Genomic DNA, 13,019 nt, shown 5'->3' on the forward strand with positions numbered 1-13,019 from the left:
TTGAATGGCTTTCTAAAAGAGCTCTGAAATAGGAAATAGGAAAGGTTGTGTCTTACATTAGTCATCAAACCCCCTATCCAAGAATAGTGGGAATTTCATTTAATAGCCTCATAAAAGCATTTTAAAATGCTTTCTCAGATAGCTAGCAGGATGAAGTTCATCTCAGCTAAGGTAATTTTCTGCCACTTGTGTTATTTTTTATGCATTAAATGTGCATTTTTTGCTGATATGTTGTATTATACTATCAATTTACTAAAATAAAGAAATGTTAGAAACAGTAATGAAAAGGTAGTTATTTACTTATTATTTACTAAAGTCTACATTGAAATTGTAAGCATTAAAAAAAATTGTAAGCATAAAGAATAAACACAGAATTTGAATCTGTGTTTGCTGGGACAAACAAATTTACAGGTATGTGGCAACTACCCAAGCAGCCAAAATAGCAAAATACTTCTAAGAAAAGGCAATGAAGAACATCTGACAGTTGGATTTTATTGGACAACAGATAATGCAATGCTCAATGTATTATCATTTTTTATAATGGGGCCATAAAGGATTTTATGCTTTTTATCCTTTGCAAATAGTAAGTTGGTGAATTAATTGTGTCTTCTCAGAAAAAAAAAAAAAACCACCAAGTTTCCAGTACAAAATTGTTGAATTGAGTGGATGACAGCAGAGACGAGAACAAAACTGCAGAGTTGTCATTCAGATTTGCATCTCTCATGGCAAAAGCAGCAGGTTGGAGACACAGTACCTGTAAAGAAAGCTGAATGAATTTCCACAATTCCTCCATCAGGTGACACTGATGGCTGTTATTAATGCAAGTGGCATACCCTGTGGATTAGAAAGGACCATTGTGTGAGCTGGCAGATGTTTGCATCACAATTGGGTAACATCTCTCAGGTATCTTAGCATATGTGTGGCATATCTAAAAGAGAGAAATGCTTAGTGACTTTCAGTTTTGTTTACCATTGAACATCTATTCTATAAAAAAAGATATTTTCTTTGGTTAATGGTCATTCCAAAGCTGTTATTAGAATAGAAACTGTATGTTGATATCAATACTGAAGGAACACCATCTACATATGAAGCAGTGAAAGACTTTGAATTAAAGGGGTTGTGTCTGATTGCCAAGCTACTGCTTTATTTATAGAGAATAACTGATAATCAATACCATATCCCTGGAGCTTGACCCAACATTGAAGAAATAGTAAAAAATACAAATACTATGCAGTCATAGCAATTGATTTTAACTCTTTACAGAATACTATGTGAAGAAATGTGTAACAGTTTCAGAACTCTATACCTTCCCATACTGAATTACAACTGCTGTTGAGGAAAAAGATGCTTAAAATGAAGTTTTAAAATGATAGATGACATTTTGAAAACACATTTCTTCATTACACGAATACCAGTAAAGGCTATTTCTACGGTTTCCAGATGGCTTGCCCAAGTGGCAGATTTTTAATGATATATTCAGAATTTGAATGCATGCACCCATCACTTCAAGAAAACATCATCTTTTTTTTCATTGTTGGAGATAAGTCATCAGGATTTCTTAAAGAGAACAAATTGTCTGTCTTCAAAAGTGATTATTTTCAAATGTTTGATGCTCCCCACCCTCCCCCACCCTCCCCCCATCTATGAAGGAAACCATTGACATGTAATCAGCTTTGTTTAAAAATCACATCCTAGGGTGGTGCGTCTGTGGCTCAGCCGGCTGAATTCTCGCCTGCCATGCCTGAGACAGGGCTTCGACTCCCGAAAAATCATATCCTAAAGTTGCCATAGCAAAAGGAAAAAAATTTTCTAGGAGCCCAAAGTTACCAGAGTGGATTAGGTCTCCATTCCTGGTGATTTTCAGGTTAAAGTTTCAATCTTTCAACATTTGAGTGTGATGTGATTATAATTTTTAATATGAGATACAAGCTAGCGTGGTCTTCAATGAGAACTAGCCCCACAATCTATCTTTGGCCCAGATATAATTTAATAGAAATAAAAAAGAATATAAAAGTAAATGTAGTAGGTGAGGGACAGCTACAACTGTTACTCATTATGAAAGTGGCTAAACATACCTTACCGAAAGGTTCTTACAGAACCATCTCTCATTAATATGTGATTTTTAATATCTTTACATTGTAAATGTCATTTCATTCTTACTATATTTTGATGTATTAAATGTGGTGATGAACATGTCTGAAAATCTATTCATTGATCTACAGATGGGTGAAATTTGAGACACACTAGAGTGGAAGACAAATTTGAGTCGAGTTTGCAGACTACAGCATTTTATTGGGTACATCAAAGTTTTGTGACAGCAAAGGAAGTCAAAACAGACGCGTAGCTTCAGGGTTCTAGGGGATGGCCAACGATTTTTTAGATAGCAAAAGGAAGTTAGCTTGACTCCTATTGGTTGGACATGGGTTGTGTGTCTTATAGGGGCGGGCTTAGTGCATTGCGTCAGAGGTAATGAACTGGGGCTTCGTTGGCTCACCAGGTCAGCTGCCTTGCTAGGGATTTCCAATTTCAAAAGAAAAAGAGGAAACTCAAAGAGGGTATGGCTTATTGTTGTTTTTGTTGTTGTTTTTAGCTCTAAACGGTCCCCAGGACTTTCTGTATACAAACTTTTATCACTCTCGTCTAAGTCTTAAAGGATAGAGTGAGTCTAAGTCTGTCCAAGAAAAGCAAACAAAAACAGAAGTGAAATATTTTCATACTAGTCTAAATCAGTGGGAAATGCAGGGAGACACTTAATGTGATAAGCTATCTAGTGTTTTGTAGAAGTTCCCAAATGGTCATTCCATATAGTGTTTTTCAAATTTTTGACCATCGTCGTCAGGAAGAAATACATTTTATGTTCTCAACTGTATACATATATACATATTAGTTAGTCATCTTTGGCCAAGTTATGTTAGTATAACAAGTAATCCTGAAAACTCAGCAGCTTCAAAACAAAGATTTATTCTTCGCTACGTTATGTTAAGGCTGTGGGTCAGTAGTGGATCTGCTCGGGGCTGTTTAACTCTCTTACAGGCTGTAGAGAATAAGCCCCTTGTAGCTTCTCATTCCGAACTTAGACTAAAGGACCAGCCCCATCCGGGGTTGTGCTCATGGCAGAGGGAGAGGGCAAAATGCAGAGTCAAATTACATAGTTGCTCTGGAATCTATTGCTCAGACTGGACATGAACCCTATGCTTATATTCCATTGGCCCTTGTAAATCATGTAGCACCTCTCAAATATTGTTGGGCTGGAGAGCAATATCCTTCTCACAGGAGCCCTGCAAATCAACTGGCAATGGAGAAAGATGAATCCTCAGACTTGGAGGGGTTGAGATGGGCAAATAATTATTGAAAATAATAGTCTACCACATATGTGTAAATGAGTGTATATATAATTGAACAAAATTTCACAAAATAATAATTACCTTACTACGTGCGATGCATTCTAATATTTCCTATTCTATTCTGTTGTTTTATTTGTTTCAGTGCTGGTTGCAACAAACTAAATTGAATATTTGGCCTACTAATGGGTTACCACTAGCATTTTGAGAAATTCTACTCTAATGGCCTAAGCAAGTTCATATGTTTCTAGAATGACATAGAAAGTGAATGAGTGCTCAACAGTTGGTGACTTATAGTTGAATAAGACAAGCCCATCTTTCTTGATTCTAAGTTTAAGAAAATATGATAGAGAGGGTAAAACACCATAGTAAGAAGATGGAGAGTTTGGTCCAGGCTAAGTTACTAACCAGCTGTGGGATTTGTGGGCAATTCATTCACTTTCAAAGCCTGTTTCTCCATCTGTAACATGGAGAAAATAGCACCTCAAGTGATAAATGACACTTATATAGTGCCTGGTATTCTTTTAAGACTTTTCTTCTGCTAACTTATTTAACCCACTAAAACAACCCTCTAGACCAATACTACTATGTCCTCATTTGCAGAAGAAACCCAGGCACAGAGAAGTTAATGATCTGTAAGTGGTAGGCCTGGTTGCAAAGTTGCACAGTCTGGCTTTACACTCCATACTCTCATCCGTTAAGCTATTCAGCTTCTATCATGGAAAACATTTTTTAAGTGTGTGAAACTGCTTTTAAAATTGTGCTGTGTTGTTCTTGCTGTTCTTTCTTTGGGAAACTAATGGTCTATTTTCTACTTTTCAGAGTATTCCTGGCAAAAAAAATGTGCATTCAGGAACACTGGAATTGGCAGCACTTCTGATGGGCAGATGTCTTGGTCCCAAGTCAGAGACCCAAAGCCAGATGTAGCTCTCTGTTTAGCTCTGGCATATCCACTGGTTTGTTGGGCTTTCTCCTGAGGCAGAGAGAAAGCCAGTAATTGAGGCTCAGAGCACATGACTGCGCATTCACCTAATAAAAATGAATGGCTAGGTTCAGTGCACACAGACCCCAAATGTTAGATTATTAAAATTCTACCCAGTTCAGCTTTTGGTATATTAATCTTGCTAGAGCATATACCAGTAAATGAGGTCCATCATTTGTCCTGCAAGTTTTTATTCCTGATCCCCACAATGTAATCACTTTCCTACATTGCTTTTTTAAAAGGCTTGTTTACTGTGACATCTAATATTTGCCATGGTGCAGTCATTCCTCCAGGAAAAAGGCTAAATCCGTGTTAAATTCCTTTTTCTTCTTATTGTTTTAAAAAACAATTCAGTCAAGTTCAAAATGAAGCATTTGAGAAAATACACCATAATGAGAGAACATATAAAGGTTTGAAACAAGAATATTTATTCCCTGTTTGCTGAAGAATTTTTCTAGGGAAGAAAAGTTGTCTTATATCCAGATTAATTCCATCTTTATAGATTCACTCATATAACTATTTTGAGGTCTTTATCCTCAAAATAGGTATGTATTTTGGGGCCCATTTATAACAAAATATGTTGATACCTATTTGCCCATCTAATAAAGGAATATTTTTGCAATGATGAAAATCTACTTTTTAAAAGAAACTGGCTACAGTAGATGTTCTAGCTTGCTAGCTGCCAGAATGCAATATACCAGAAACAGAATGCCTTTAAAAAAGGGGAATTTAATAAGTTGCCATTTTAAAGTTCTAAGGCCAAGGAAATGTCCTTAAAATTAAAATAAGGCTATCAAAATATCCAATCTATGGCATCTGGGGAAAGATACCTTGGTTCAAGAAGGCTGATGAACTTCAGGGTTTCTCTCTCAAGTGAGAAGGCACATGGTGAACACAGTCAGGGTTTCTCTCTTGGCTGGAAGGGCACATGGTGAACATGGCGTCATCTGCTAGCTTTCTCTCCTGGCTCCCTGTTTCATGAAGCTCCCTGGGAGGTGTTTTCCTTCGGTTTGTGGTGTCGTGGCATTCTCTGTTGTGGCTTTCTCGTGGCTCTGTCATTCCACTCTGCTCTCTCTGAATCTCTCTTTTATAGGATTCTAGTAACCAAGACCCACCTAGAATGGGTGGAGACATGTCTCCACCTAATCCAGTTTAACAACCACTCGTGATTGAGTCACATCTCCAGGGAGATAATCTAATTAAAATTTAAAACATACAGTTCTTTGAATAGGGATTAGAAGAAACAGCTGCCTTTACAAAATGGAATTAGGATTAAAATGTGGCTTTTCTAAAGTACATCCTTTCAAACCAGCATGGTAGCTAAAGCAATTAGTGTTTACCAAGTCTACCAAAATAACTGTTAGTGCCATCACTTGGCATTGCTATTTTATCGAAAGGAATCATAACCTAGCAAAATCTAAAATCACTTGGTATTTCTTTTTTTTTATTACATTTTTAAAATCAGCTTTGAGGTATAATTTATATATATATTAAAGTTCTTTAATTTCAAATGTACAAATTATCAGTTTGGGCAAATGTATACAGTAATGTAATTACCGCAACAATCATGATATCAGACATTTCCATCACCGCAAAATTTTCCCATGTGCCCCTTTCAGCCAATCCCCTCTCTCCAATGCAGGCCCCTGGAAATGACTGATGAGCTTACTAGCACCAGAAGTTTGCCTTTTCTAGTTCATATAAGTGGAAACATAGTGCATACTCTTTTGTGTCTGACTTCTTTCATTTAGCTTACTGCTTTGAGATCCATCCATGGTATTGCATAAATCAGCAGTTCCTTTTTACTGTTAAGCAATATTCCATCGTATGAATTGATAGATATTTGGTTTATTTCCAGTTTTTTACTATTATGAATAAATCTGATATGAGCATTTGCATATAATACTTCATTGGGATTATGTTTTAATTTCTCTAGGGAAAATATTCAAAAGAGGCATTGCTGGAGCATAGAATAAATGTATATTTAACTTTATAAGACACTGCCAAATCCTTTTTCTGAAAGTGTCCATACGACTTTGTATTCCCACTAGCAATGTATGCAATTCCACTTGCTCATCATCCTTGCCAAAACCTGGGATTGTTAGTTATTTTAATATAGCCATTCTATTGGTTGTAATGGTATATAATTGAGGGCTTAGTTTGCATTTCCCTAATGACTAATGATGTTGATTATTTTTTCATGTCCTTATTTGCCTTACTGTATCTTTTTTGGTAAAGTGTTCAAATCTTTACTCATTTTTAAGTTGGATTTTTAGTATTCTTACTAAAAGAAGCTTTGTTTTTGAAAATTAGTTATCCTTTTGCAAATAGTTTTCCCATTCTGTGAGTTTTCTTTCCTTTTTCTTAAAACAGTCCTTTAAAAATGAGAATCTTTTCATTTTGGTGAAGTCAAATTCATCAAAATTTTCTTTTCTGGTTTATGCTTTTTTTTGTCCCTAGAAATATTTGCCTAACCCAAAGTTACAAAGATTTTCTCTTGTATTCCTTCTAGAAGCTTCTCAATTATTTGTTCCTGTAGCTTTTTTGTAGAATCCTTAGGATTTTCTACATTCACTATCATGTGATCTATGAATAAGGAGAGTTTACATTTTCCTTTCCAGTCTGTATGACTTATTTCTTTTTCTTGCATTAGTGCATTAACTACAATGCAATCCAATCCAATATTCATTGAAAGTTTTGAGAGGGGATATCCCTGACTTGTTCCTAGTCTTAGGGGAAACACAATATGTATGAATATATATTAGCAATAGAGGTTTTTTAATTGCTTTTCATCTGTTTGCTTGTTTTTTGTTTTTGTTTGTTTTTTGGTAGATGCCCCTTATCAGTTGAGGAAGTTCTTTTTTTTTTTAATTCCTAGTTTACTGAGAGCTTTTACCATGATTAGATAGTGAATTTTGACAAATATTTTCTTTGTATCTATTGAGTTGATGATATGATTTTTCTTTTCATATTTAGTTTGTTAATATGGTTAATTACTTTGATTTTTGAATTTTAAGCCAGCCTTGCCTAACTGTGATGAATCCCACTTGGCCATGATATCTTATTCTTTTTATAAATTGCTATCTTTGATTCACCAATTTTGGTTAAGGAGTTTTGCATTTATGCTTATGAGGGATGTTAGTCTGTAATTAACTTTTACCGGGGCGGGGTGGGGGTGTGTGGATAATGTCTTTGGTTCTTGTATCAGGGGGATGATGGCCTTAGAAAATGAGTTGAGAGCATTCCCTTGTCTTCACTTTTCTGATAGAGCTTATATAGAATTGGTAATTTTTCTCTTTAAGTGTTTAGTTTTCCTTGTGGGAAGGTTTTTAAGTACAAATTCAAGTTATCATTTTTTTTCTTAAATTGAAAGCAAAATTACTGCTTTTATAATACTGAAAGAACAAAGGTGGGTATCTTTCTTAAATCAAAGCAGCATTTGTTTTGTTTTCTAAAGTGGATTTTAAAGGTTCATTTGAATATAAATAGATTATAAGACATTGCTTTCTACTCTGTACCTCTCATTCTCTCCAATTCTAAAGACTCATTTTATCTTCTCAGAATGCTATTTAAATCACTCTTTGTATGTAACTGGTTATTTCCTATAACTGTATAAATTACCTATTACTGAAATATGATTTCCAGTTTCCATTTATCTGTAATGTAGTTTCATTTTATTTTCAGCTAATTTAGGAAATTTGTTGTTTAATTGGAACAGAGTATGACTATATGGTTGAAAGCTTCTTTTACTTTATATATTGAGTCCTGCTAAATACTTCTGCATCTATTTTGAGGATTTTTGTATCAACCATATTCATCCTGTTTTCTCTGGAATAATAAGATCTGGGCTTATTATCTTGCCTATTCTACATATAAAGATAGGATTTTAGTACTGCTATCTCTGAAGTACAAAAGGATAGTAGAATGAAAGGTATTCTCAGTATATACATACCATACCTGCATTTATGCTTATATTTATGTTTGTGATTGTGTTTATTTTTTTATGTTCATATTCATATGTATATATCTCAGGCATATACTCACTTCCTAGAAACTACTATTCTGGCCATTATGGTTTAGAGACCTGAGCAAAAGCAATCTCTCTGAAAACTTTTAAGCTGAAGTTTTTGCAGGTACAGTAGTAGGAGGGGAATTCCTAACTGTGTCACTGTAAATAGTATTCTAGATTCTTCTTAGGCTTTATAAGCTACAGCTAGAAAGGGAGAGGATGTATGGAGTACAATAGTCTTGCCTAACCAGATAATCAGGGCACTGAAATTAAAAGAATATTTCTAGCCTATGTATATTTGCTTCCACCTATTATTGTTACTGTTACTGGACTCTGCAGGCTTAGGTCTTTATTCATACCTCATGCCTTTTCCCTTTCTTGATCAGGTGTTCTGAATATTTTTTCATACTTTTAAATTCACTCCTTCTCATAACAATATGTCCTTCACTAAGAAAAACAAGGCAATTTGCTAGTTTCTCTATTTGTTTCTCATAATTTATCTATTTATTCACTTCTTTTATTCTTTCCACACAATGAGAACAGTATTTGCTGCTCTCCACTTGTTTATGTTTTTTTTTTATTGTGGTTAACTATATTGGTAATTCTAGAAAAAAGCAAACAATACTATATTTGTCTAGAAAGAATTAACTGTGTATTTATTGTTAAAATTAAAAACAGATAAAAATATCAGGAAATGTTTTAGAGATTGCTACCTAAGATTTTTATTGCTACCTAAGATCTGGTTTATTGAAGTAAAATTTAATTCAATGAAATTGAAACATTTTATTGGAAATTTAATGAGTTTTAATAAAAATAATATAGTTTTGTGATCACCACTATACTTAAGATACAGAATAGTACCAAAAAGATCCTCCATGTCCCTTTTTTAATCAACCCTTCCCTCCATCTCTTATCATGGAAAACCACTCATCTATTTTCTGTCTCTGTTGTGTGCCTTTGCAATAAAGCCACATAAATGGAATCATAGAATATGTAGCCTTTTGGTTCCGGTTTCTTTCATTTAGTGTGATGCATTTGATCTTCACCCATGTTGTTGCCTGTAGCAATAGTTCATGCCTTTTTATTGCTGAATGATGTTTCATTGCATAGATGTAGCAAACTTTGTTTATCCATTCATCAAGTGAAGGATATTTGGTTTGAGTGGATCATTGGGTTATATGGTAAATATATATTTAATATCATAAGAAATGTTGGATTATGTGGTAAATGTTTATTTCACTTCATAAGAAACTGTCAAACTTCTTCAAAATAACTGTACCATTTTGCATTCCCACAAGCAAAAATGAGAATTGAAGTTGTTTGCATCCTGATCAGTACTTGATATTGTAAGGTTTTCAATTTTTATTTTAGCCATTCTAATAGGTATGTAGTGGTATCTCATTGTGGTTTTAATCTGAATTTCCCTAATGACTTAGAATGTTGAATATTTTTTCATCTGCTTATTTGCCAGCTCAGGACTTGGCCTACTGTACCATGCTGAAAAATGAAATTAAATCAAATTAAATTAAAACTACATTTAGAGAAGACTGGTCCTGGTCCCATAGATACAGCTAGTTGGCCATGGCTACCAGTTACGTACTAGCTGAGACTGCTTCCACAGATACTGACCCCTGACTTTCTAAATAAGCAGAGTATATAGTGGTCACTAATTGTGGAAGGAGAATTCAAGGCACTATGAGCTAGATATCAGAGTGGTCAGTTCTACCTGTGGATGTCAGAGAAGGTTTAACAAAGGAGGTAACTCAAGCTCAATCTTGAAGGATAAGTGGGGATTTGCCTGGAGTCCAAATAAGATGAGAACAATGAGAGCTAAAGGGTTATTGACATTATCTGTGTTCAGTAAACAATATTTTGAGTAACTTGCCGTTTGTTTGGTGTGATGTCAGTTTGAGAGAGAAAGTAGACAAGGTTCTAACCTTCAAGCGTAACCGTTAGTGTGGTAGAGAGCTGCGATGAGATGTTTACTCAACCAGTTAACTCCATTTTTAGATTTATTCTGAAATTTAAACTCAAATTCTGTAGTTTGGAATAACTACACTTTTTGGAATCCAATGTAACCCTTGTGTCCTGACTGCTAACGAAACAGCCCTGCTCTTCCCATTCATTCTGACTTTTGGGTTTTAACTCCATCGCCTGCCTATTTAAACTGAACAAACAGCAACGGTGAAAATAACACTATCAACAACAGTAATGGTAACTATCATCCTAGTAGCTTAGTTTGTGGCAGGCGTATGCTAAGTATCTTATATGGACTTTCCTCCTTGAATCTTCATATCAAGTCTATGAGATAAATGCTATCATAAGTGCTATCATTATCTCCACAATGTAGACAGGGAAACAACAACACCGAGAGCCTAAAGATTGAAGGACAAGGCTGTACCAGGCACCAGAATAGCTGAAGCTTTTCCATGTTTTGATGAAAGAGAGCAGATAGGAATCTTCTCTTGGCTTGTCACCCACCTCACAAGTTATATGAACCTCTCCAGGGGTGGTTTGTACCATGGGTTCAATTCCCGAGTGTCCTATAAACATGTAAAGAGGTGGAAGCCCTGCTTGTGTACAGCCAGGAAGTAGTGCCCTTTTGACCTGGTTAATTAGGTCGCTCATCAGGGAACATCAAAAGGTGATGTCGCACAGCTGCTTCTGGGGAGCAAGCCTTGATTTTCTTTTTTTCTTTTTCTTTCTCTCCTTCCTAGATGCCTTCCATCTTTCCTAATTTCCTTTCCTTCTCCCTCCCATTGTAATTATCGTGAGAAATGTAGAGTCAAAAATGAAGAAAAGTCTGTAGTCCAGGAAAGAGCAAGAGGGCCCATGAGTTCCTAAGTCTGTAAGCACTTTGAGAACAAATTTATACCTTATTCTTTTTTATATTCAGCCTAGGCACAGAGCCTGGAATGGTGTGGTTGCCCACTGACTGTGTTTGGAATGAATGAATGAATGAATGAGAATTTAGGTCATTCCTAAATCACTAGAAGTTTCTCTCTTTTTCTGTCTTAATATAGGCAGAAAAACTATGGGGCTAACTATGCTAAAATGTTCAGATACTACCGGTGGTTCTTGAAAACTCATTCTCATGATTTTTTTTATTCCTGCTATCATGTGAAGTTCGGTCTTTACAATCAGGTCACCAAGTTATGCAGGGCCTTCTCCAAAGCTCTCAAAATATTTCTTTTTATTTCAGAGCAGAATCAATGGAAATTTCTGCGTTGTGTTTGCATTTGAAGCCTGTCCTATAAGCCAGTGTTCCTCCCCTACTATAATTCAGGCTATAAGACACTGATTTTACCCACCCAGCCCTGTGAACAATGATCTATCCACCCAAGTCAGTAATATTAAATTAAATTTATGAGAGTAAGTTTTCAGCATATTTCCCATTCAGAGCTGCATTCTTCTTCCGTAGCCTGCATATAAACAACAGCTTCCGTTATTAATGTTTCCCAGTGAGCCAACACTCCAGCTGATAGAAATGAAACTTACTGTATTTCTTACAAATCTCCAACATGAATCCCACCAATCACCATGACACACAACTGAGAAACTCCATTCGGTTTTGCAACTGGTGTTCTATTATTCTGAAGTGAACTGGCAAGACTTAAAAGTCCTCTGATCAGATAACTTTTATAAGAGAGGGAGTGGAGCATTGTCAAGTGAACACATTCTTGACTGGCATGTAGCAGAGGGGCCAGTTCACTCTGTAGAATGTAGAAATGAAATGATCACATGCAAACTTGCATAAAACAGTAATTATCAATACTACTTTAATAAATGAAGGAGTACCAGAAAGCATATCCTGTCTTATCAAATCTCTTTGAAATCTGTCATCTGTAGATCCTATATTTTTCTTCCTAATGGCATACAACCATCTCATTTGTGTCAATTGAATAATTTGAAATAGAGAATATGATTCACATATCACTGTTGTGCGTGTTTAAAATGAGGATGTGAAGTTGCTGGCCTGTTGAATACCAATTCTGTCTATCACTCAATCAGTCAATCATCCATCTCTCTTACAAACACACACACACACACACCTATTCACTTATTCATTCACTCAGACACAAACTTCATTGATTATAATTCTTAATATTTGCAAAACAACTTAGCTTGATAAGCAGTTCCAGGACCTTTTGCCACTCATTTAATCCTCATTGCCCATTCTTAGGTAGATCTCATACCATTTTCAGCTGAGGAAGCTGAGGCCCAGGGAGGTGCAGTGAACCACATCATCTTACACTTGGCTTGGTGCTCTCCTACTGCACTTGTGGGGACAATAAAACCATTGACCTCAAATGGTTATTTTGAGGATTATTTGAGATGTGCAATACTTAGCACAGGGCCTGATGTCTAGTAAGAGCTGAGTAAACAGCTGCTACATTTGCAAACATCCTCAGGGAAATACATATATCGGATATTTTTGTTTACCAGTTTCTACCACAGACTGAGGTAGATAAAGCTCCATGGGACACACTCCCCAAGGGTCATTCACCTTACTATGCCTGCAAATAGTGCTACTTTCCAAAGCCACATGCACTCATAACATGTACTCATAACATGGGTTATTTGTGTGTCAATACATGCCATAAAAAGATAATCTGGGCACCTCTATTTCCTATCCTAGAAATCCATATTAACAGTATCAACATTGTGTGGACTTCTTTAAAGCTTA

The 13,019-nt window shown here is 35.6% G+C and overlaps 1 long non-coding RNA gene across 1 annotated transcript in view; it reads right to left on the reverse strand.

Annotated features, from left to right (window-relative positions):
• Positions 1-523: 523 nt before the first annotated feature.
• Positions 524-13,019, reverse strand: part of LOC143657870 (uncharacterized) — a 45,103-nt gene continuing 32,607 nt past the window's right edge. Inside the window, exons 3-4 of the long non-coding RNA XR_013162998.1 lie at positions 834-928; positions 524-754 (exon numbers count right to left, since the gene is read on the reverse strand). This is a non-coding gene — a long non-coding RNA (uncharacterized LOC143657870). The remainder of the gene's footprint in view (positions 755-833; positions 929-13,019) is intronic.

The sequence above is a fragment of the Tamandua tetradactyla genome, chromosome 15 (assembly GCF_023851605.1).
Source record: "Tamandua tetradactyla isolate mTamTet1 chromosome 15, mTamTet1.pri, whole genome shotgun sequence".
NCBI lineage: Eukaryota > Metazoa > Chordata > Mammalia > Pilosa > Myrmecophagidae > Tamandua > Tamandua tetradactyla.